Source organism: Bos taurus, chromosome 1, assembly GCF_002263795.3.
Source record: "Bos taurus isolate L1 Dominette 01449 registration number 42190680 breed Hereford chromosome 1, ARS-UCD2.0, whole genome shotgun sequence".
Classification (NCBI taxonomy): domain Eukaryota; kingdom Metazoa; phylum Chordata; class Mammalia; order Artiodactyla; family Bovidae; genus Bos; species Bos taurus.
Window position 1 is genome coordinate 113,840,568 of NC_037328.1, and position 23,815 is coordinate 113,864,382.

Genomic DNA, 23,815 nt, shown 5'->3' on the forward strand with positions numbered 1-23,815 from the left:
CAGTCCTGAGCTTCAAGATACAGGCTGCCCAAAGTCACCCCAAAACTATAGACATCTCATAATTCATTACTGGACATTTCATTGCCCTCCAGAGAGAAGAAATACAGCTCCACCCACCAGAACACTGACACAAGCTTCCCTAACCAGGAAACCTTGACAAGCCACCTGTACAAACCCACACACAGTGAGGAAATGCCACAATAAAGAGAACTCCACAAAGTGCCAGAATACAGAAAGGACACCCCAAACTCAGCAATTTAAACAAGATGAAGAGACAGAGGAATACTCAGCAAATAAAGGAACAGGATAAATGCGCACCAAACCAAACAAAAGAGGAAGAGATAGGGAATCTACCTGATAAAGAATTCCAAATAATGATAGTGAAATTGATCCAAAATCTTGAAACTAAAATGGAATCACAGATAAATAGCCTGGAGACAAGGATTGAGAAGATGCAAGAAAGGTTTAACAAGGACCTAGAAGAAATAAAAAAGAGTCAATATATAATGAATAATGCAATAAATGAAATTAAAAACACTCTGGAGGCAACAAATAGTAGAATAACAGAGGCAGAAGATAGGATTAGTGAATTAGAAGATAGAATGGTAGAAATAAATGAATCAGAGAGGATAAAAGAAAAACGAATTAAAAGAAATGAGGACAATCTCAGAGACCTCCAGGACAATATTAAACGCTACAACATTCGAATCATAGGGGTCCCAGAAGAAGAAGACAAAAAGAAAGACCATGAGAAAATACTTGAGATAATAGTGGAAAACTTCCCTAAAATGGGGAAGGAAATAATCACCCAAGTCCAAGAAACCCAGAGAGTCCCAAACAGGATAAACCCAAGGAGAAACACCCCAAGACACATATTAATCAAATTAACAAAGATCAAACACAAAGAACAAATATTAAAAGCAGCAAGGGAAAAACAACAAATAACACACAAGGGAATTCCCATAAGGATAACAGCTGATCTTTCAATAGAAACTCTTCAAGCCAGGAGGGAATGGCAAGACATACTTAAATGATGAAAGAAAATAACCTACAGCCCAGATTATTGTACCCAGCAAGGATCTCATTCAAGTATGAAGGAGAAATCAAAAGCTTTTCAGACAAGCAAAAGCTGAGAGAATTCTGCACCACCAAACCAGCTCTCCAACAAATACTAAAGGATATTCTCTAGACAGAAAACACAAAAACGGTGTATAAACTCGAACCCAAAACAATAAAGTAAATGGCAATGGGATCATACTTATCAGTAATTACCTTAAACGTAAATGGGTTGAATGCCCCAACCAAAAGACAAAGACTGGCTGAATGGATACAAAAACAAGACCCCTACATATGTAGTCTACAAGAGACCCACCTCAAAACAGGGGACACATACAGACTGAAAGTGAAGGGCTGGAAAAAGATTTTCCATGCAAATAGGGACCAAAAGAAAGCAGGAGTAGCAATACTCATATCAGATAAAATAGACTTTAAAACAAAGGCTGTGAAAAGAGACAAAGAAGGTCACTACATAATGATCAAAGGATCAATCCAAGAAGAAGATATAACAATTATAAATATATATGCACCCAACACGGGAGCACCGCAGTATGTAAGACAAATGCTAACAAGTATGAAAGGAGAAATTAACAATAACACAATAATAGTGGGAGACTTTAATACCCCACTTACACCTATGGGTAGATCAACTAAACAGAAAATTAACAAGGAAACACAAACTTTAAATGATACAATAGACCAGTTAGACCTAATTGATATCTATAGGACATTTCACCCCAAAATAATGAATTTCACCTTTTTCTCAAGCGCACATGGAACCTTCTCCAGGATAGATCACATCCTGGGCCATAAATCTAGCCTTGGTAATTTCAAAAAAATAGAAATCATTCCAAGCATTTTTTCTGACAACAATGCAGTAAGATTAGATCTCAATTACAGGAGAAAAACTATTAAAAATTCCAACATATGGAGGCTGAACAACACGCTGCTGAATAACCAACAAATCACAGAAGAAATCAAAAAAGAAATCAAAATTTGCATAGAAACGAATGAAAATGAAAACACAACAACCGAAAACCTGTGGGACACGGTAAAAGCAGTCTTGAGGGGAAAGTTGATAGCAATACAGGCACACCTCAAGAAACAAGAAAAAAGTCAAATAAATAACCTAATTCTACACCTAAAGCAACTAGAAAAGGAAGAAATGAAGAACCCCAGGGTTAGTAGAAGGAAAGAAATTTTAAAAATTAGAGCAGAAATAAATGCAAAAGAAACAAAAGAGACCATAGCAAAAATCAACAAAACCAAAAGCTGGTTCTTTGAAAGGATAAATAAAATTGACAAACCATTAGCCAGACTCATCAAGAAACAAAGGGAGAAAAATCAAATCAACAAAATTAGAAACGAAAATGGAGAGATCACAACAGACAACACAGAAATACAAAGGATCATAAGAGACTACTATCAACAATTATATGCCAATAAAACGGACAACGTGGAAGAAATGGACAAATTCTTAGAAAAGTACAACTTTCCAAAACTGGACCAGGAAGAAATAGAAAATCTTAACAGACCAATCACAAGCACGGAAATTGAAACTGTAATCAAAAATCTTCGAGCAAACAAAAGCCCAGGTCCAGATGGCTTCACAGCTGAATTCTACCAAAAATTTAGAGAAGAGCTAACACCTATCCTGCTCAAACTCTTCCAGAAAATTGCAGAGGAAGGTAAACTTCCAAACTCATTCTATGAGGCCACCATCACCCTAATACCAAAACCTGACAAAGATCCCACAAAAAAAGAAAACTACAGGCCAATATCACTGATGAACATAGATGCAAAAATCCTTAACAAAATTCTAGCAATCAGAATCCAACAACACATTAAAAAGATCATAGACCATGATCAAGTGGGCTTTATCCCAGGGATGCAAGGATTCTTCAATATCCGCAAATCAATCAATGTAATACACCACATTAACAAATTGAAAAATAAAAACCATATGATTATCTCAATAGATGCAGAGAAAGCCTTTGACAAAATTCAACATCCATTTATGATAAAAACTCTCCAGAAAGCAGGAATAGAAGGAACATACCTCAACATAATAAAAGCTATATATGACAAACCCACAGCAAACATTATCCTCAATGGTGAAAAATTGAAAGCATTTCCTCTCAAGTCAGGAACAAGACAAGGGTGCCCACTTTCACCATTACTATTCAACATAGTTTTGGAAGTTTTGGCCACAGCAATCAGAGCAGAAAAAGAAATAAAAGGAATCCAAATTGGAAAAGAAGAAGTAAAACTCTCACTATTTGCAGATGACATGATCCTCTACATAGAAAACCCTAAAGATTCCACCAGAAAATTACTAGAAATAATCAATGACTAGAGTAAAGTTGCAGGATATAAAATCAACACACAGAAATCCCTTGCATTCCTATACACTAATAATGAGAAAACAGAGAAATTAAGGAAACAATTCCACTCACCATTGCAATGAAAAGAATAAAATACTTAGGAATATATCTACCTAAAGAAACTAAAGACCTATATATAGAAAACTATAAAACACTGGTGAAAGAAATCAAAGAGGACACTAATAGATGGAGAAATATACCATGTTCATGGATTGGCAGAATCAATATAGTGAAAATGAGTATACTACCCAAAGCAATTTATAGATTCAACGCAATCCCTATCAAGCTACCAACAGTGTTCTTCACAGAGCTAGAACAAATAATTTCACAATTTGTATGGAAATACAAAAAACCTCGAATAGCCAAAGCGATCTTGAGAAAGAAGAATGGAACTGGAGGAATCAACCTACCTGACTTCAGGCTCTACTACAAAGCCACAGTTATCAAGACAGTATGGTACTGGCACAAAGACAGAAATATAGATCAATGGAATAAAATAGAAAGCCCAGAGATAAATCCACGCACATATGGACACCTTATTTTTGACAAAGGAGGCAAGAATATACAATGGATTAAAGACAATCTCTTTAACAAGTGGTGCTGGGAAATCTGGTCAACCATTTGTAAAAGAATGAAACTAGACCACTTTTTAACACCATACACAAAAATAAACTCAAAATGGATTAAAGATCTCAATGTAAGACCAGAAACTATAAAACTCCTAGAGGAGAACATAGGCAAAACACTCTCTGACATACATCACAGCAGGATCCTCTATGACCCACCTCCCAGAATATTGGAAATAAAATCAAAAATAAACAAATGGGACCTAATTAACCTTAAAAGCTTCTGCACATCAAAGGAAACTATTAGCAAGGTGAAAAGACAGCCTTCAGAATGGGAGAAAATAATAGGAAATGAAGCAACTGACAAACAACTAATCTCAAAAATATACAAGCAACTCCTACAGCTCAACTCCAGAAAAATAAACGACCCAATCAAAAAATGGGCCAAAGAACTAAATAGACATTTCTCCAAAGAAGACATACAGATGGCTAACAAACACATGAAAAGATGCTCAACATCACTCATTATCAGAGAAATGAAAATCAAAACCACTATGAGGTACCATTTCACACCAGTCAGAATGGCTGTGATCCCAAAGTCTACAAATAATAAATGCTGGAGAGGGTGTGGAGAAAAGGGAACCCTCTTACACTGTTGGTGGGAATGCAAACTAGTACAGCCACTATGGAGAACAGTGTGGAGATTCCTTATAAAACTGGAAATAGAACTGCCTTATGATCCAGCAATCCCACTGCTGGGCATACACACTGAGGAAACCAGAAGGGAAAGAGACACGTGTACCCCAATGTTTATCGTAGCACTGTTTATAATAGCCAGGACATGGAAGCAACCTAGATGTCCATCAGCAGATGGATGGATAAGCAATCTGTGGTACATATACACAATGGAGTATTACTCAGCCATTAAAAAGAATACATTTGAATCAGTTCTAATGAGGTGGATGAAACTGGAGCCTATTACACAGAGTGAAGTAAGCCAGAAGGAAAAACAAATACAGTATACTAACGCATATATATGGAATTTAGAAAGATGGTAACAATAACCCAGTGTACGAGACAGCAAAAGAGACACTGATGTACAGAACAGTCTTATGGACTCTGTGGGAGAGGGTGAGGGTGGGAAGATTTGGGAGAATGACATTGAAACATGTAAAATATCATGTAAGAAACGAGATGCCAGTCTAGGTTTGATGCACGATACTGGATGCTTGGGGCTAGTGCACTGGGACGACCCAGAGGGATGGTATGGGGAGGGAGGAGGGAGGAGGGTTCAGAATGGGGAAGACATGTATACCTGTGGCGGATTCATTTTGATATTTGGCAAAACTAATACAATTATGTAAAGTTTAAAAATAAAATAAAATAAAATAAAAAAAAACTATTTAACCCTTTTTAAAAGAGCATCAGTATGGTTATTGTAGAGACTCCATAGATAGCAGGATGGGCCCCATCCAACATCTGGTTTGATGTCAAGACAGATGATGTCACACACACCCAAAGTTTATGAAATGATTTATTACTAAGCTCCCAGGCAGGTCTGAAATGACTCAGAGAGCAGGGAAAGGAGTCTTAGAGTCTTAATGGATGTTAGGAGGTGGGGTCAGGATGAGGGTTCATTCCTGTGTGGTTTGAATCTTCCCATTGGTTCCCAAGGAAAGAACACCTGGCCTTTCTTAACTTGCCCAGATTGGGGGTGGGGGACAGGAGGAATAAAGGATTGGTGAAACTTAAAAGATGTCTGTGATCAAACATCAAAAGTAGAACCAGGGTCTTTATTACAAAAGCCATTATGGGAAAGCAAAATCAGAATTTGGGAGTGTCGATTTTCATCTTTGGATCATTTTAAATGATCTATTTCTTGGAAGAAATCAAGAAATCATTTCCTTTTGGGTCTTTAAGGCCTCACAGGTTATGATTAACCCTGGGCCACCGCTTTCCCTTCTAACCATTGTTTCTACCATTTTCCTTCCTGGAACCAAGTGCTGGCCGTACGGAATCATGGGTCAGCTCACTAACTCTGGATCTTTGCTCTTGCTCTTCTCTTTTTCTGGACATCTTTCCCACCTCATTTGCAGGTATATGTCTTATCTATTCTTCAAGCTCAGCTAGAGGCTGGAACCTTTTCCTGGTTGTGCCTCTTGGAAGAAATCACTGCTTCTTCTAAAGCCCCAAAGCATATTTGGTTTGCTCTGATAGCACTTGTCATTTTCTAGCTGGTCTCTGAAAGTGCCTAAAGACTGGAATCGAAGAGACGGATTGATTTTTGTATCTTCTGCACTTTCTCAAAAGATATCTGTTCTAAGAGGGCAGGAATTTTGTTTTGCTCATTCTTTTTCCTTAACACTTGGAACAGTGTTCACTATATACTATTTTGTAAATAAATAATAGACAATATTTAGTGAATAAATAAAAGTAAAATTCATAAAGCCTCTCTGACTCAAACTTCTATTAGATTCTTATATTGCTTCATTATGCACTGCGTAAGTAAAAGGAAAAGGCAGATTTTATTGAGAGTTTAGCATTTCAACTGGTTAAGTTGGCAGTTGAGCTAATTTAAAAGGAAAAATCAATACTGAACCAAATATTCACAACTGGGCATCTCAGATATGGTTCTATACAGAGAATCTAGCATTTTCAGAAATTTAGATAGATTTTGATTGAAACAGGGAGTGTTAAATAACCTGTGATCACTGAGAAGGTACTTGGCAAGCACAGACATTTTGCTTTGGCCCTGTTTTCAGAGATTTATGCTAAATCTGTTCTTTTTATCACAGCTGTAGGCAAAATTAGCAGATGCTGAGAGGCTGGCTTCGTCAGATCGTGCACAAACTCCCCTTGGCCATACTTGTATGTACAGCATTCACTGGAGGCCGACCTAAGACAGGTTGTAAGACAAGGAGTGATCTCAATTACTGGTATTGTGAACACTTAATGGTATCAGGTGGGCCAGTCTGAGTGAGGGAGGTCTAATGAGGAAGGAGAAATCAAGAATGAATACTTCCAAAGTCTGGCCTCTAAATTGGGAGATTGGGAATGACATATACACACTAACATATATAAAACAGATATTAATAATAAGAACCTACCGTATAGAACTCTATAATGACCTATACGGGAGAAGAACCTGAAAAAGAGTGAAAATAGGTATATGTATAACTGATTAAATTTGTTGTACACCTGAAACTAACACAACATTGTAAATCAACTATACTATAATAAAAATTAAAAATGAAATGATAAGAGTAAAAACTTGAAGTTCAAAGAAAAAATAAGCTTGGCCTCAATGTTCAAGGAGTAACTCTTCTCCAAGCAAATGTGACCCAAACACAGGCTGCAGAAGGTTGCGGTATCTGAACTCACATATGCACTCCTCAAACTGAAGGTGTCAAATTCCAACATCAAAATCCCTAGGTAAATAGGATTTCAACTGATGGTTGGTTGTTTGTTTTAAAGAAGTTTCCTTGCCTTTCTACTCCCAGTATCCCTCTTCATATTCAGGAACATAATCCATGCTCTTCATTCTTAGATTATGGATGCCACAATGGAAAAGACAAAAGGAAAAAGAGAAGGATACATGATTACAAAAGGAATTGAGCAATAGGACTAGGAGGTCTGGAAAGTTAATTACTAACAAGCCTGGGGCAGATTGTACTTTTCACTTCTTGAATATGCACTGGTCTTGAGATTTGCTTTGAGGAAAGTGACACTGTGTGTAATTCAGAGTCCAGGGTTCAAGAGGTCTTACAACTTCTGCCTTTGCCCTCCTAGCTGCTGCCCTGAAACTTCCATGTAAGAAGCCAGCCTAGTTTACTGGAAGGTGAGAGGTCACGTGATTGGTTGACTCTCTGCATATTAGAGAAGTCAACTTAGACAGACCTTTTGTTTTGACTGAAGGCAGCTGTGTGAGTGAGTGCAGGTGAAACCAGCAGAGGAACCACCTCGCCAACTCACAGATTAGTGAGAAATTACAAATCATGTTGTTTTGAGTCACTTAGCTTTGGGAAGATTTTGTTACGTGACTAAAGATAACTGATGCACAGCTTGATTGTGAATTTCAATTTTTTTTAGTCTACAGGGCAGTCTTAATTCTTTCCACTTTCCAACTTTTTTAGGTTTTTAAAAACAATATAATTTCAATATCTTTAAGTGTTATATACCTCTGAAAGATCATTAATTTGTTCATTCATTCATACTCACGTTGGTGTTCTTCAAGTATCATATATGTATTAGGAAGTAGCAAGTTGAGACTTTAGAGGTAGGTGGACACTAGATGGTTTTCAATTCAGTATGGGCTTACAGTTAAAAATAAAATAGAATAGATAACAATATTACACATAGTAAAGGTAAGTATGGTTTCAGTTATTAAAACATATGTGTATACTGAGTCACAGTATGAATGTTTCTTTTACCTTATTAAAAAAAAGTTTAAAAGCCACTGGACAAGATCATGGAAAGCATCACACAGTATCCTAAAAGCTTTGATTTTTTCCCAATAGTCTGCAGTGTCATTGAAGAGATTCAGGCAGGTTTATGTATGAGCTTTAGACTGATTGTGCTGGAGGCTGTGTGACAGATCTGTTTGAAGGAGGAATGACAGAAGTAGAAAAATTAGAAGTCTAGGCTGAAACAGAGGTAAGCAGAGAGAGTTTCTTTTAACAAGGATTTACTACATTTGGAGAGAAAGGAGTAGATTTGAGAAGTGTTTAAGAATTTAAATCAGAAAAAATCTGAGGTTAATTGGATATGGTGGTGTAGGGAAGGAAGGAATCAAGGAATTTGCAGGTTCTGACAGATATATGGGAAATAATGCTAGGAAAGGCATACAAGAATCTGGAAAAAATGGTACAGATGAGCCTATTTGCAGGGCAGGAATCGAGACAAAGGCATAGGGAATGGATGTGTGGACACTGGGCGGTGGGTAGTGGGATGACTAGGGCGCCTGGGATTGATGTATGTGCACCGCCATGTGCAAAACAGATAGCTAGTGGGAACCTGCTGTATAGCACAGGGGGCTCTGCTCAGTGCTCCGTAGTGACCTAGATGAGTGGGATGGAGTGGGGAGGGAGGTCCATGAGGGAGGGGATATATATATATATATATATATATACACATGGCTGATTCACTTTGTCGTATAGCAGAAACTAACACACTGTAAAGCAACTATATTCCAATTTTAAAAAAAGACATCAAGGATGATACAGAGTTCTATCTTGTTTGAATGGCATAGCCACAAACAGGGATAAATAATGTAGGGATAAGAGCAACATCTGTATTGGAGGTTTTACTAATTAATTTAGTTTGGAGCATGGCAAGACTGTGCTGTCTGCAGGACATTCAAATAACTAGCTAGATAAACGAGTTTGAAGCTGGAGAAACAGATGTGAGCGTCATTCAGTGGTAATTGAAATCAAGAAGGTAGATATGTAAAGAGACTATAAAGGGAGAAAAATGGGCCTAAGAAAAGAACTTTTAAATACTGGGGAAACCCTTGAGTAGTCAAAATAAAAAGAGGTTAGAATGATGCCCAGGGAAGAAGGCCAGATCCTGCAGTGTACCAGAAATCAAGGGAAGGAGGCTGGGTTTAATAGTGTCAAGTGAAGCAGAGAGATCCAGGAAACTAAAAATATTCTTTAGATAGGTAGGGAATCATTTATATCAGTGCAGGGGTGGGGGAAGGAGCAGGTGGTAGTTAAATTAGTAGAAAAAGAAAGGATGTCTGGATGAAATTAAAAGGTAAGTATCTTCCCCAACCTCCCTTGCATGAAAGTGAAAGTGAAAGCCACTGAGTTCTGACGGACTCTTTGCGATCTCTCAGACTATATAGTCCATGGAATTTCTAGGCCAGAATACTGGAGTGGGTAGCCTTTCCCTTCTCCAGGGCATGAGCTCATTCTATTCATTGCTTCTTCATTAGCATAATTCAGGCCTCCACTGCCTCTTGCCTGGTCTGCTAGTTCCACTCTGCTTGCTGTACAGACCTTGTGATTTAAAGAATCATAAGAATTGTGACCACAGAAGGTCACAGAAGAATTGTGACCCCACTCCAGTACTCTTGCCTGGAAAATCCCATGGACGGCGGAGCCTGGTAGGCTGCAGTCCATGGGGTCGCTAAGAGTCAGGCATGACTGAGCGACTTCACTTTCACTTTTCACTTTCCACTTTCATGCGTTGGAGAAGGAAATGGCAACCCACTCCAGTGTTCTTGCCTAGAGAATCCCAGGAACAGGGGAGCCTGGTGGGCTTCCATCTATGGGGTCGCACAGAGTTGGACATGACTGAAGCGACTTAGCAGCAGCAGCAGCAGCAGCAAGAATTGTGACAAGTAGAATGAAAACAATATATGAGTTACCTTTACAGCAGTTAAGTGACAAGTATTCTGCCTACTATGACACAGAGCTGATGGTAACATGGTAGCAGCAACATTTAACCTTTTCTGGGAGGTTTAAAAAACTTCCCAGAGAATGTGTCATTTGAACTGAATCTTGAAGAATGAGTGGGTTTTTCTCAGAGGATCAGGACATTTGAAGTAGTAGGAAGGCATGTACAAGAGGAACAACAGAGCACATGGCCAGAAGGTAGGTGGGTGTCTTAGTCTACTTGGGCTGCCACAACAGACTGGGTGGCTCAAACAGGAGAAATCTACTTGTCAGAGTTCTGGGGGATGGGAATCCAAGGTTAGGATACCAGCAGAATCAGACTCTGGTGAGTTTTCTTTTCCTGCCTTGCAGATGGCTGCCCTCTTGCTGTGTCCCCACTAGGTGGAAAGAGAGATAGAGCTCTTTACTTCTCATTAGAACACTACCTCCATCATGAGGGCACCACCCTCATGACATCATCAAAACCCAATTATCTCGCCAAAGCCCCATCTCCAATCATCATATCAAGGGTTAGGGCTTCAATACATGACTCTTGGAGGGACACATTTTGGTCTACAACACTCTGTCTCCCCCTAAAATTCATGTCCTTCCTTGGATGCAAAGTGCATTTATTCAACTCCAACAGCTCCCAGAGTCCTAGATCATCAACTCTAAAGTCTAAGGTCTAAAGTCTCATTTAAATAACATCTAAAGCAGGCACGGGTGAAACTCAATGCAAAATTCATCCTGAGGCAAAATTCTCTCCAGCTGTAAACCTGTGCAAAATGTGTTTTGAAATCCAATTTCCAATGTGTGTGTGTGTGTGTGTGTGTGTGTGTGTGTGTGTTGGGTAGTTTAAGGGTAGAGTGCCACAAGGCTGCCCCCCACTACACCTTCAGATGCTAGTGACAAGCCCAGATTGTTAACTGTAATTTTATCCTGCTCACTGGCTACAGATTAGAAGTTTCATGACCCCCTTCCTAGACTTCAGATGAAGTTTACAAGTTCAGGTTGTCACCTGTACTTATGACTAAAGTGAAAGCAACTAAAGTGTTAGTCACTTAGTCATGTCCAACTCTACAACCCCATGAACCCCCGCCAGTCTCCTCTGTCCATGGGATTCTTCAGGCAAGAATACTGGAGTGGGTTGCTGTTCCCTTCTCCAGGGAATCTTCCCAACTCAGGAATTGAATGTGGGTACTTATGACTGACTGACTATAAATCAGAGGTTTCCACAATACCCTCTCTTTTGGTTTAATTAATTTGCTAGTGGGGCTTATGAAACTCAAAAAGAACATTTTACTTACTAGATTGCTAGTTTATTATATCAAGGGTGCGTGCATGCATGCTAAGTTGCTTCGGTTGTGCCTGACTGTGTGTGACCCCATGGACTGTAGCCCCCAGGTTCCTCTGTCCATGGGGATTCTCCAGGCAAGAATACTGGAGTGGGTTGCCGTGCCCTCCTCCAGGGGATTTCCCAACCCAGGTATTAAACCACATCTCTTATGTCTCCTGAATTAGCAGGCAGTTTCTTTACCACTCACGCCACTTGGGAAGCCCCAGTTTATTATAAAAGGATGCAATTTAGGAATATACAGATGGGGGAGATGTGTAGGGCAAAGTATGTGAGAAAAGGAAAGAGCCTCCAGGTGTGTCATTTTCCCCAAGTCTCCATGTGATCACCAACCCAGGAACTCTCTGAACTCTGTCCTTTTGGGTTTTGATGGCTTCATTACATGGGCATCATGTAATGACAAAGAGACGTTACTTGGTCAACAAAGGTCCATCTAGTCAAGGCTATGGTTTTTCCAGTAGTCATGTATGGATGTAAGAGTTGGACCATAAAGAAAGCTGAATGTGGAAGAAATGATGCTTTTGAACTGTGGTGTTGGAGAAGACTCTCGAGAGTCCCTTGGACTACAAGGAGATCCAATCAGTCCATCCTAAAGGAGATCAGTCCTGGATCTTCATTGGAAGGACTGATGTTGAAGCTGAAACTCCAGTACTTTGGGCATCTGATACAAAGAGCTGACTCTTTTGAAAAGACCCTGATCCTGGGAAAGATTGAGGGCAGGAGGAGAAGGGGACAACAGAGAATGAGATGGTTGGAGGGCATCACCGACTCAATGGACATGAGTTTGGATAAGCTCTGGGAGTTGGTGATTGACAGGGAGGCCTGGCATGCTGTGGTTCATGGGGTCACAAAGAGTCGGACATGACTGAGTGACTGAACTGAACTTACATGGGCATGACTGATCACTGATGATTGATTTAACCTCCAGCTCCTCTTCTCTCCCTGGAAAATCATGGGGTGGGACTCAAAGTTCTACCCTGTACCCTGGCATTGGTTTCACTGGTAACCAACCACAATCTTTAGGTGTGAGTGTGATCTAAAAGTCGCCTCACTAAGGTAACAAGAGATAACTCTATCACTTTTACACAGACAATTCTGAGAATTTTAGTAGCTCTGTGCAAGAAATGGGGATAATTTCAGTTCAGTTCAGTCACTCAGTCATGTCTGACTCTTTGCAACCCCATGAATCGCAGCACGACAGGCCTCCCTGTCCATCACCAACTCCCAGAGTTTACTCAAACTCATGTCCATCGAGTCAGTGATGCCATCCAGCCATCTCATCCTCTGTCATCCCCTTCTCTTCCTGTCCCCAATCCTTCCTAGCATCAGGGTTTTTTTCCCAATGAGTCAACTCTTCACATCAGGTGGCCAAAGTATTAGAGTTTCAGCTTTAGCATCAGTCCTTCCAATGAACACCCAGGACTGATCTCCCTTAGAATGGACTGGTTGGATCCCCTTGCAGTCCAAGGGACTCTCAAGAGTCTTCTCCAACACCACAGTTCAAAAGCATCAATTCTTCAGCACTCAGCTTTCTTCATATACATATATATATCCTAGTATAAATCACAACATCACACTGTGGAACCTAACAGATTTTGTGTTCCCAAAGTACGACGGTGAGACAGCACTGGGTAAACATTTTCAGTCCAAAAGGGAGAAATCAGGAAGAAGAAACAGGGATGGGTCCCAAGCAATCTAGTACCCAGCAAGGTAAATTGCATCAGATCCCAAGACTCAGGATTAAGCCCCTTTGATTTAATGACCCACCTTCCAGATCCACTGGAGCAGGAGTCCAGCTCTCATGGCACTGCTGCCCGAGGGTTGCACTGCTAAAAGCTTTGCTGGGCAGGGATGTTATCCCAAAGGCTCCTGGTAGCTCTGTCCTCTTGGCTCTGGAAGATCCCATCCTCATAGCACTGATTAGAATTTCCTATCTTTATCCTCTTTAATCAAACCTGGCAATGTCAATGCTCAGATAATCCCATAATCTCTTTCAGTTCAGTCCCTCAATCTTGTCCAACTCTTTTCGACCCCATGGACTGCAGCACGCCAGGCTTCCCTGTCCATCACCAACTCCCAGAGCTTGCTCAAACTCATGTCCATAGAATCAATGATGCCATCCAACCATCTCATCCTCTGTAGTCCCCTTCTCCTCCTGTCTTCAATCTTTCCCAGCATCAGGGTCTTTTCCAATGAGTTTTATAATAATTTCTTTATTGTGTGAGAAATTTCTTTATTGTGAGAGAGCCCTTGGTGTTCTCTTCTGAAATGGTTTCTTATTTTATTTTATTTTTTTTGCAATTTGGCCAGGATGAATACTATCTAAATCTTAAAGTTTTGGTTCATTTTTGATGAACAGTTCATTACTTACTTCTTCTCTTTTCCTGATTTTTACAATCACTCAGGAGGAATCAACCTTAATACTTTGCTTAGAAATCTCCTTAGCTAAATATCCAATTTCATCATTTGAAAGTTCTGCCTTCTGCACAAAACTGTAATATGAACACAGTTCAGCCAAATTCTTAGAATTGCCCTCCCTCCAATTTTCAATAATGTGTTTCCATTTGAGACCTTGTTACTGAGTCCAAGTTTGTACTGCTCACTGCACCGCAGGACAGTAAATTGAGAGACAGGTTACTGGAGCAAGGACTAGTGACTTTACTTAGAAAGCCAGCAGACCAAGAAAATGGTGAACTGGTGTCCCAAAGAACTGTCTTCTCCAAGTTGGAATTCAGGCTTCTTTTATACTAATAATTGAAAGTGTTAGTTGCTCAGTCATGTCTGACTCTTTGTGACCCCACCGACTGTAGCCTGCCAGGCTCCTCTGTCCATGGAATTCTCCAGGCAAGAATATTGGAGTGGGTAGCCATTCCCTACATCAGGGGATCTTCCTGACCCAGGGATCAAACCTGGGTCTCCTGCATTGTAGGCAGATTCTCTACCTTCTGAGACACCAGGGAAGACCTTTCTTTTTTAATACTAAAAAGGGAGAGAGTAAAGCCCTGGTTCTGACCAGACTCAGAAGGCGATGTGCTAATTTCTTCCTTCCTGCCTCCAGGCCAGGTCAGGACATTTTTTTTCTGTGAGCTAAACAAAGATATGTTAGCTTAAGGTTTATCACCTGGGAGTCAGGGTTCCCAGAGATGGGCCATTATGTATAATTTACACTTATAATTTTGGCAATGTCCCTTTAAAGTTTCTTTCCTATCACAACGTCACCAGAAATGGCCCCTAATGTCCATATTTTTATACCATTCTGTTAATAATTATTTGTATATTCTCTAAGAAGATGGAAATTTTCCCTCCAGGTCTCTTCTCTTCTTGTTATGAGTCCTCAAAAATTAAACTTTAAAACTCCCTTCATAGCAATGTTGGGTTCTTCTAGTATGCATCTCAAAACTCTTCCAGACTCTACTCATTACCAGTTCCAAATCTACCACCCCATTTGTAGGCATTTCTTATAGCAGCACCCCACTTCTCAGTACCAAGATCTGTCTTACTGTGGGAACCAGTAATATATGAAGAGATTTACTATAAGGAGTTGACTCACACAGATTTCAAGGCTGAGAAGTCCCAGGATCTGCCATCAGCAAGCTGAAGACCAAGGAGAACCAATGGTATGGCTGTAGTCTGAGTCCAAACCTAAGAACAAAGAGAGCCAATGATTTAATTCCAGTTCAAGTCCAAATCCAATGGCAGAAGAAGACCAATGTCCTAACTCAAAAACATTTAGGAAGAGAGAGCACACTCTCTCTTATTCTGTCTTTCCTTTCTACGCAAGCCTTCAAGGATTGGCTGCAGACCACCAAGAAGAGCACTCTGCTTTATTCTACTTATTCAAATGTTAATCCCATCTAAGAATACCCTCACAGACACACCCAGAATAATGTTTAACCAAATATCTGGGCACCCCATGACCCAGACCATCTGACACATAAAATTAATCATCACAGTGTGAATGGAAGAGCTCCTGGGGATTGAAGTTGGATGGGCAGAGCTGGAGCCATTTAAGAGCCTACGTGGTGAGCCTTCTAAGGTTTTTTGTTCTCTCTTTGCTAATAAGGAAGCATTTAAAAGTATTTTAGCAGCAAGGATGTATGATCAGATCTGTGTTTTAATTTCTTATTAATATTGATGGTGGTGATATAAATTTTTTCAGAAATTCACACAAAAGACCCAGAAGTCTGGTTAAAACACGGCAATATTTAGAGGCACTCTAGATTCTCATCCCCAACTTCAGCACTTATTGTTGTTGTGAATTTGTCAAGTTACTTAACCTCTTTCTAAGTCTCAGTTCTTCCATCAGTAATTAGAGAAACTGCACAGAGTCCTGTGGATCAAATGCTATCACGACTAAAATAACTGGAAAAAAGTACCTTTCCCCAGATGTTAGTTCTCCTACCCTCTCTGTGGACACAGTCAACCTAGATTTGCTGCCTACATCAGAGCATATTTTCATCAGTAAAGGAAACAGTATTAAGAAATTATATTTCTGTGTTTGGAATTTCATTTTATTATTTATAAAAAAGAGAGTTGACTGATAGAAGCAAGTGGACTGCTTTGTGTTTTATTATAAAAAATTTCAAACATGCACAGGAGAGAGTATAGTTCATGAACTTTTATTTACACATCACAGACTATCAAGATTTTTGCATACGTGCTTTATTGATGGTTTTCTGTGACGTATTTCAAGCACCACACGTCACACACACCATAGTGTACCCTAAAAGTATGGGTATATTGCTGCATAATTAAAATGCATTATCACACCTAACAACACTAAGTAAATATTCATGTGTTCTCAACAATAGTGATAGTTCTGTGTGCTTTTCAAACTATTCACATTATGTACTAAGTTATTTCAGTCATGTCTGACTCTTTGCGACACTATGGACTGCAGCCCTCCAGGCTCCTCTGTCCATAGAATTCTTCAGGCAAGAATACTGGAGTGGGTTGCCATGCTCTCCTCCAGGGGATCTTCTTGACCCAGGGATTGAACCCATGTCTCTTAAGTTTCCTGCATTGGCAGGCAGTTTCTTTACCACCAGCGCCACCTGGGAAGCTCCATTCATATTATAGGGGCTTCATTAATAAATGCACAGAAATTGATGGACAAAAAATAATCTATCATTTCTAAATATATGCATAATCTTAATAGTCCCCACAAAAAGAGCTATTCAGTTAGATTGGCTTATAATTTGAAATACAGGGTTTAGTGTGAGTTAATAATATTCACACAAAGACTTGTGCCATTGATGGTGATGACAGTTTAAATGTGACAAATCAATACTAATGCAAAAGTAGAAGCCACAGGGAAGGCTTCAGAACATTACCAGCAGGCTAGCTTTCCTTGTATTCTCTGTAAAAGCTTGTATTTTACCTTAATTAAAAAGCCATTGACATTCAATTCAGTGATGTGTGTGTGTATGTGTGACAGAATATGTATATATGTGTGTGTGTGTGTATATATATACACTCTTTTTAAGTGAAGTTATTGGAAAGCAATACTTTCTTCATAAATTAGAATAACAAAGCCTTATTGTTGAAATTGTTTTTGTACAACTACTCAAGTTGAAAATGTCTTTATCCTTGAAACTGACTTTATCCTAGTCATGGATTGGTGGCGTTTAATATTCAAGCTTCCTCATTCTTTTTTTGAAAGGCTGTCACAGGAGAATTGCATGTAGAATATATAATGATTTATTTAGTCTCGCAGCCCCTCATACGTGGGAACCAAGAAAAGAAAAGGAAGACAAGCTGATTCTCTCTTATTAATAGAAACAACTGTCTGTGAATTAAATAGCTGACAGTACAAAATTAAAAATAGTGACATAAGAATCTGATTTTTAAAGTGTTTTTGCTATTCATAGCATCCATCCAGATTTTAGAAAATTTATTTATTTATTTATTTTATTTCTTTGGATGCTCTGGGTCTTCACTGCTTTTTGTGGGCTTTCTCTGGTTGTGGTGAGCAGGAGCTATTCTTTGCTATAGTGCTTGGGCTTCTCATTGCAATGGCTTCTCTTGTTGTGGAGAACAGGCTCTCGGGTGCGTGGGCTTCGTTAGTTGACACATGGGCTCAGTAGTTGTGGCACATGGACTTGGTCGCTGTGGTGCATATGGAACCCTCTGGGGCCAGGGACTGAACTCACATACCCTGCATTGGCAAGAGGATTCTCTTAGCAACCTTGGCATGTGTGCTAAGGGCGGAGGGCATAAGATGACTGGAAAATGAAGGTCAGCCATATTGCCATATTCTGAGTATAAGTGTGGTGGCTTAGAAATACTCTTTGAAATTCCGGGGGTTACACATAAGCCAGTTAACTCTGCAGCCGTGTCCTTCATAAGTTTCAGCTACAAGCAACCAGGCCTAGCTTTGATATGATTGCAAGATGATTTTGGCGTCAAAAAGACAAGAAGCCACTTGACATCCCCATAGGACATTTAATAGCTGTCTCATACTCATCTCCCCAAACTCATGTCCTATCAAGACTCCCCCTGCCTTAACAGCTCAGGCTAAGAAGCTCTACTTAGACTAGCCTTTGAGTCTTTTTTCTCTCACAGCCCATGTCCAGGGTTCAGAGAATCCTGCAAGCTCTACCTGTAAAACATATTCAGAACTCAATCACTTCATCACCACCTGGGTCCAAGTCACTACATGTCTCCTCTGGATTATTGTAGTAGCCACTTAATTGGTGCCTGTTTTCCCTCTGGTCCCTCTGTAGTCTTGCCTCAACACAGCAGCCAGGATGCTTTGTTCTAATTTTTAGGTTCCCTACTTGAAACTGTCCAAAGACTTCTAATGCCCGAGTAAAGTCTGCAGTCTGTGTTATGACCTATGAGGCTCCACTTGATCTGATTTTCAGGTTACTTTGCTCCCCCTCGTTCATTTATCCTTCAGCACACTAGACACACCATGTCCCAGGAATTTTGTACTTGTTACTCTCTCTGTCAAGAACATCCCTCCCTCCCCCAGGATAGCCACACTGCTGGCTGTCTTATCTCCTTCAGAGTTTTACTTAAATATCTTCTTGGTGAGGCCTTCCCAGGCCTCCTCATTTAAACTTGCAATCTCCTGCAATGTTCATTCTTCTTTTCCCCAGCTTTCTTTTCCAGGTAGCATTTTTCACCACCTAAGCCATGACTTTTTTTGTTTATATACATACCTTTATTGTCTATCTCCTCAACTACATTATAAGCTCTCTGAGACAGACGGCTTTTTAAAATTGCTACATCTCTTGTGATAACAAGAGTGTCTCATATATGCACGCTCAGTCACTCAGTTGTGTCTGACTCTTTGTGACTTTGTGGACTGTAGCCCACCAGGCTCCTCTGTCCATGGGATTTTTCAGGCAAGAATACTGGAGTGGGCTGCCATTTCCTCCTCCAGGATCTGATATATATGAACAAAGGTACCCACGGAGCTATTTAGCAGTATTTTGCATTATATATTTTTTAAAACATGCTGCCATATAACATTTTCTTTTCACATCCAACAATTTGGCATAGAACTCTTTCCACATTTTTTACGTTTTAAAGGTAGAGCTTGCAGGATTGCTAGAGAGTTGGACCATAAAGAAAACTGAGCACTGAAGAATTGATGCTTTTGAACTGTGGTGTTGGAGAAGACTCTTGAGAGTCCCTTGGACTGCAAAGAGATCAAACTAGTCAATCCTAAAGGAAATCAGTCCTGTGTATTCATTGGAAGGATTGATGCTAAAGTTGAAGCTCCAATACTTTGTTCACCTGATGCGAAGTACTGACTCATTTGAAAAGGCCCTGATGCTGGGAAAGATTGAAGGCAGGAGGAGAAGGGGATGACAGAGGATGAAATGGTTGGATGGCATTACTGACTCGATGGACAGGAGTTAAAGCAAGCTCTGGGAGTTGGTGATGGGTAGGGAGGCCTGGTGTGCTGCAGTCCGTGGGGTCGCAAAGAGTCAGACATGACTGAATGACTAAACTGAACTGAGCTGAAAACATGCTACCATACTGTATACACTTTCTTTTCACATCCAGTAATTTGGCATAGAACTCTTTCCACATTAGGATGTGGCTCAGCCTCATCTGTTGGAATTGCAGTATGCCTTATATGGATATGAGCTTCCCTGGTGGCTTAGTTGGTAAAGAATCCACCTGCAATGCAGGAAACCTGGGTTCAATCCCTGAGTTGGGAAGATCTCCTGGAGAAGGGAAGGCTATGCACTCCAATATTCTTGCCCGGAGAATCCCATGGACAGAGGAGCCTGGCATGGCATGGGGGTGCAAGAAGTTGGACATGACTGAGTGACTTTCACTTTCAACTGATATAGGTCAGGAATTAAAGGACGTTTGAATTATTTCCAATTTTTAATAAAGACACTGTAACATGCATGTTCTGTACCTGATTCCTTGAGCATTTGAGACTGTATTTCTTTAGGGTAAGCCAATTTGTGTTTTTTCACCTTTGCTAAGCTGGAACTTGGAGAAGGCAATGGCACCCCACTCCAGTACTCTTGCCTAGAAAATCCCATGGACGGAGGAGCTTGGTAGGCTTCAGTCCATGGGGTCATGAAGAGTCAGACACGACTGAATGACTTCACTTTTACTTTTCACTTTCACGCACTGGAGAAGGAAATGGCAACCCACTCCAGTGTTCTAGCCTGGAGAATCCCAGGGATCGGGGAGCCTGGTGGGCTGCCATCTATGGGGTCGCACAGAGTCAGACACGAATGAAGCGACTTAGCAGCAGCAGCAGCAAGCTGGAACTATGTTTCCTGGAACTCCCTCTCTTATATAGTTCCTACACACTAAATCTCTAAGAAGCATTTTTTCATGAAATTTGAAGGTGGAAGTTATCAGTAGCCATATTGTTTTTATACTTGAAAAGTCGGTCTGGGCACCATGTGCTGCCTCTGCTCACGCACCCGAAAACTCAACAACCAGCTCCCACGACAGCCCTGCGGTAGAAACTGAGCCGCACTAGGCCAGCCCAGCCGCACCTTCTCCTTCAGCTTCTCCACCTCCTGGGTAAGGCACATGTTTATTCTGTGATGGCAGGCATGGGCTCCTCCTGTAGGACACCCCCATTACTCAACTGAGAGGTTGGTTGGGGCTGCGTCTCATGCAGATTCTTATCCTTCCTCGTGGCTTCAGCCTCAGCCTCCCAGGTTTCAATTCATTCTTCCTTCTCCCACATCACTTCCATCTTCCCCTCCTGACCGTCAGCCTTTGGATTTCATGCTCCAGGTCCAGACATATAAACAATAGCAATGTACTGACTGTGCAGCCAGCTCCCACAGTTGCACAGGATCAAGCCAAATACATGTATTTGTATACCAATGGTCCTGCTTCTCTGTTGAAATGTTGATCGATGCAGGTAGATATTGAAAAACAAATTTTCTAGGTTTTAGATGGTTTTCATTTTAATAGATTAGAAGATGGATCTCTCATCTATGAAACATTGGAAGCATTTTCTCCCAGGGATCTATAAATTATGAAACTTGCACCTTAACAACATGAAAAAAGTGCTTCCCTGGTGGCTCATATGGTAAAGCTTCTGCCTGCAATGTGGGAGACCTGGGTTTGATCCCTGGGTTGGGAAGATCCCCTGGAAAAGGAAATGGCAACCCACTCCAGTACTTTTGTCTGGAAAATCCTATGGACAGAGGAGTCTGGTAGGCTACAGTCCATGGGGTCGCAAGCAGTTGGACATGACTGAGTGACTTCACTTTGACTTTTTAACAACATGATCAGATAGTGGAGTGTGTTTCTTGCTGAGAAAGGTGGCTATGGAGGAAACCAGGGAAGGGAAACAAGAGTAACATGAGACCAAATGCTGTGTAGTCCTCATTTGCACAGCTGGCCTCAGTTAACAGGACCACTGTGAATCAATTTACATTTTTAAATACTGCCTTTACAATGCCAGAAATCAGAAACGTAATTTCCACAAAATAAAAGCTTAGATTTTTTTTTTTTCTGTTGAATGTCATTGAAGGTTTGTTGTTCATGAACAAAAGCAATTTTCCTCAGTGTGTGCATTCTTACCCTTGGCAGATGTGGGACAGATGTTTTTACTATCGACACATGGAGACTTACAGGAAAAACACCCTTCTAATTACTCAAAGCAGACAAAAACTGTGTTTCATAACTTAGTGATGAAGTAAAAAACATGTCTCATGGCTTAAAACATTCATATTAAGATGCCATAATAGTCTGTTGTTCCTTTGATCACATCTATGTTCTAAGAGTCAGTTCTATATATCTCTGTCTTTATGGAGGCCCAGTGAGATGCTTTAAAGTCTAGCCTCTTTGTTAATACTGATTGAAGTGAATTTTGGAAAACAGAGTCCTCTTTAGATTTTCTAGTTTCCCTCTGCTATAAAGAGTTTGTGTCAAGCAGTAGTCCCTAAAGTTGTCAATAACAAAAGGCCATTTTAAAAGGTGAAGATGAGGGGAAGGAGAGGGTGGGATGAATGGAGAGAGTAGCAGGGAAGCATGTACATTACCATACGTAAGATGGATAGCTGGTGGGAATTTGCTGTCTGACTCTGGAAACTCAAACCAGGGCTCTGTGATGGCTTGGAAGGGTGAAATGGGATGGGGATGGTAGGGAGGTTCAGAATGAAGGGGACCTATGTATACCTATGGCTGATTCATATCAATGTACAGCAGAAGCCAGCATAATATTGTAAAGCAATTATCCTTCAATTACAAATAATTTTTTTTTTAACTGAAGGAGCTTTCTTCTTTTGGACAAATGTTTGGTTGGAGGGATATGCTTAACAGAACAGGGCCTGCCTGCCTCTTATGGTGTGCATTTGAATTTCCATAGTCAACCTGGCAAATGTAGCTTCACCATAGGAAGTGACTGTGGCTGACCCAGAGAGTCCCAGAAATGGGGTCCACATATGCCTTTAACAGAATCTACATGCCTTGATGACTTACACTCACAATGAGCAAAAGCCAATTCTTGTGAGATTTATGTTTTATTTTGCAAAAATTAGATGAATTCAGATACTAAGCCGAAGGTTAATCGTTATCACTCTCCATACGGCAACTTTGTGGATCTCTGGAGAGCTCTACCTCTTATCTCACTGGCAGCCAAGGGCCCAGCACAGCTGGGAAAGAGCAGGAGTTTAAGCTGCTCTACGATGAGATACTTCACAAAACAGTCCTGCTTGTATTCCAGAGGCACCTGTTAAGTCACTCTCCAGGGAATCTGCAAACACGTTCTAGCCTTCTCAGGTGAAAGTTAGGGATGTGTTCAACCTTGGGAACAGCTTTACTGATAATGTATGAAATCTGAACAGAGTTCTGGAGTGTCTGCCCTGATCTGGCCCCTAAAATACTTAGAAATAGGTGTCTTCACTTCTTAGAAATTCTTTTTTCTTTTTAAAACACCATGAGGGTTCATTATAGTTGAGAAATGCCCCTTTTTTTCTAGACCATTTCTGGTCTAAGGTTCTGGGTTTGGTCTTTCTAGCCATCTAAATTTTCTGTGAGCAGGGCACATTCAGCCAGTCCTGGTTTCCCTAGAATACACTCTGCATTTGCAGTCCTATGATTTAGTTTTCCTTTTCCTGAGGAGAAAATAACTTACTTTCTAGCCCTGACTCTGATGTCATTTCCTTTCCTCTTCATGCCACAGAGGATTCCATTCTGGAAAGTGGCATTTACGCTTCTGGGAAAGGTGAGATATGGTATACACAGTTCATATAGAACTTTGGGTCCAGAGTAGACATTGGCACAGCAGTAAGCTCAGATGCTGTTTGATACCAGCCAGCTCATTCTCACTCACCTCTTCCCTCTGCCAGAGAGTACCTCCAACCCTGACAGGCATACCCTGACACCCAAAGTTTCACATCTGTCTTCCCCTGCCTAGCTTTCTCTGCTCATTGGTCTTGAAGACACAGCCCCAAGCATGGGTCTCTAGGGACCTCATTTCACGGAGTGGTGGTGAAGAGGAGGGATCTCAGAACCAGACTGTGTGGGTTCCAGACCTGGCTTTTCATTTACTCATTGTGTAAACTCAGGCAAGTTGCTTGATCTCTTTGTATCTCAGTTCCCTTATCTGTAAAATGAGGATTAAAATATTTT

The 23,815-nt window shown here is 40.5% G+C and overlaps 1 pseudogene; it reads right to left on the bottom strand.

Annotated features, from left to right (window-relative positions):
• LOC784259 (14-3-3 protein eta-like) overlaps positions 1–13,643 on the bottom strand; it is a 50,845-nt pseudogene extending 37,202 nt beyond the window's left edge.
• Positions 13,644–23,815: the final 10,172 nt, after the last annotated feature.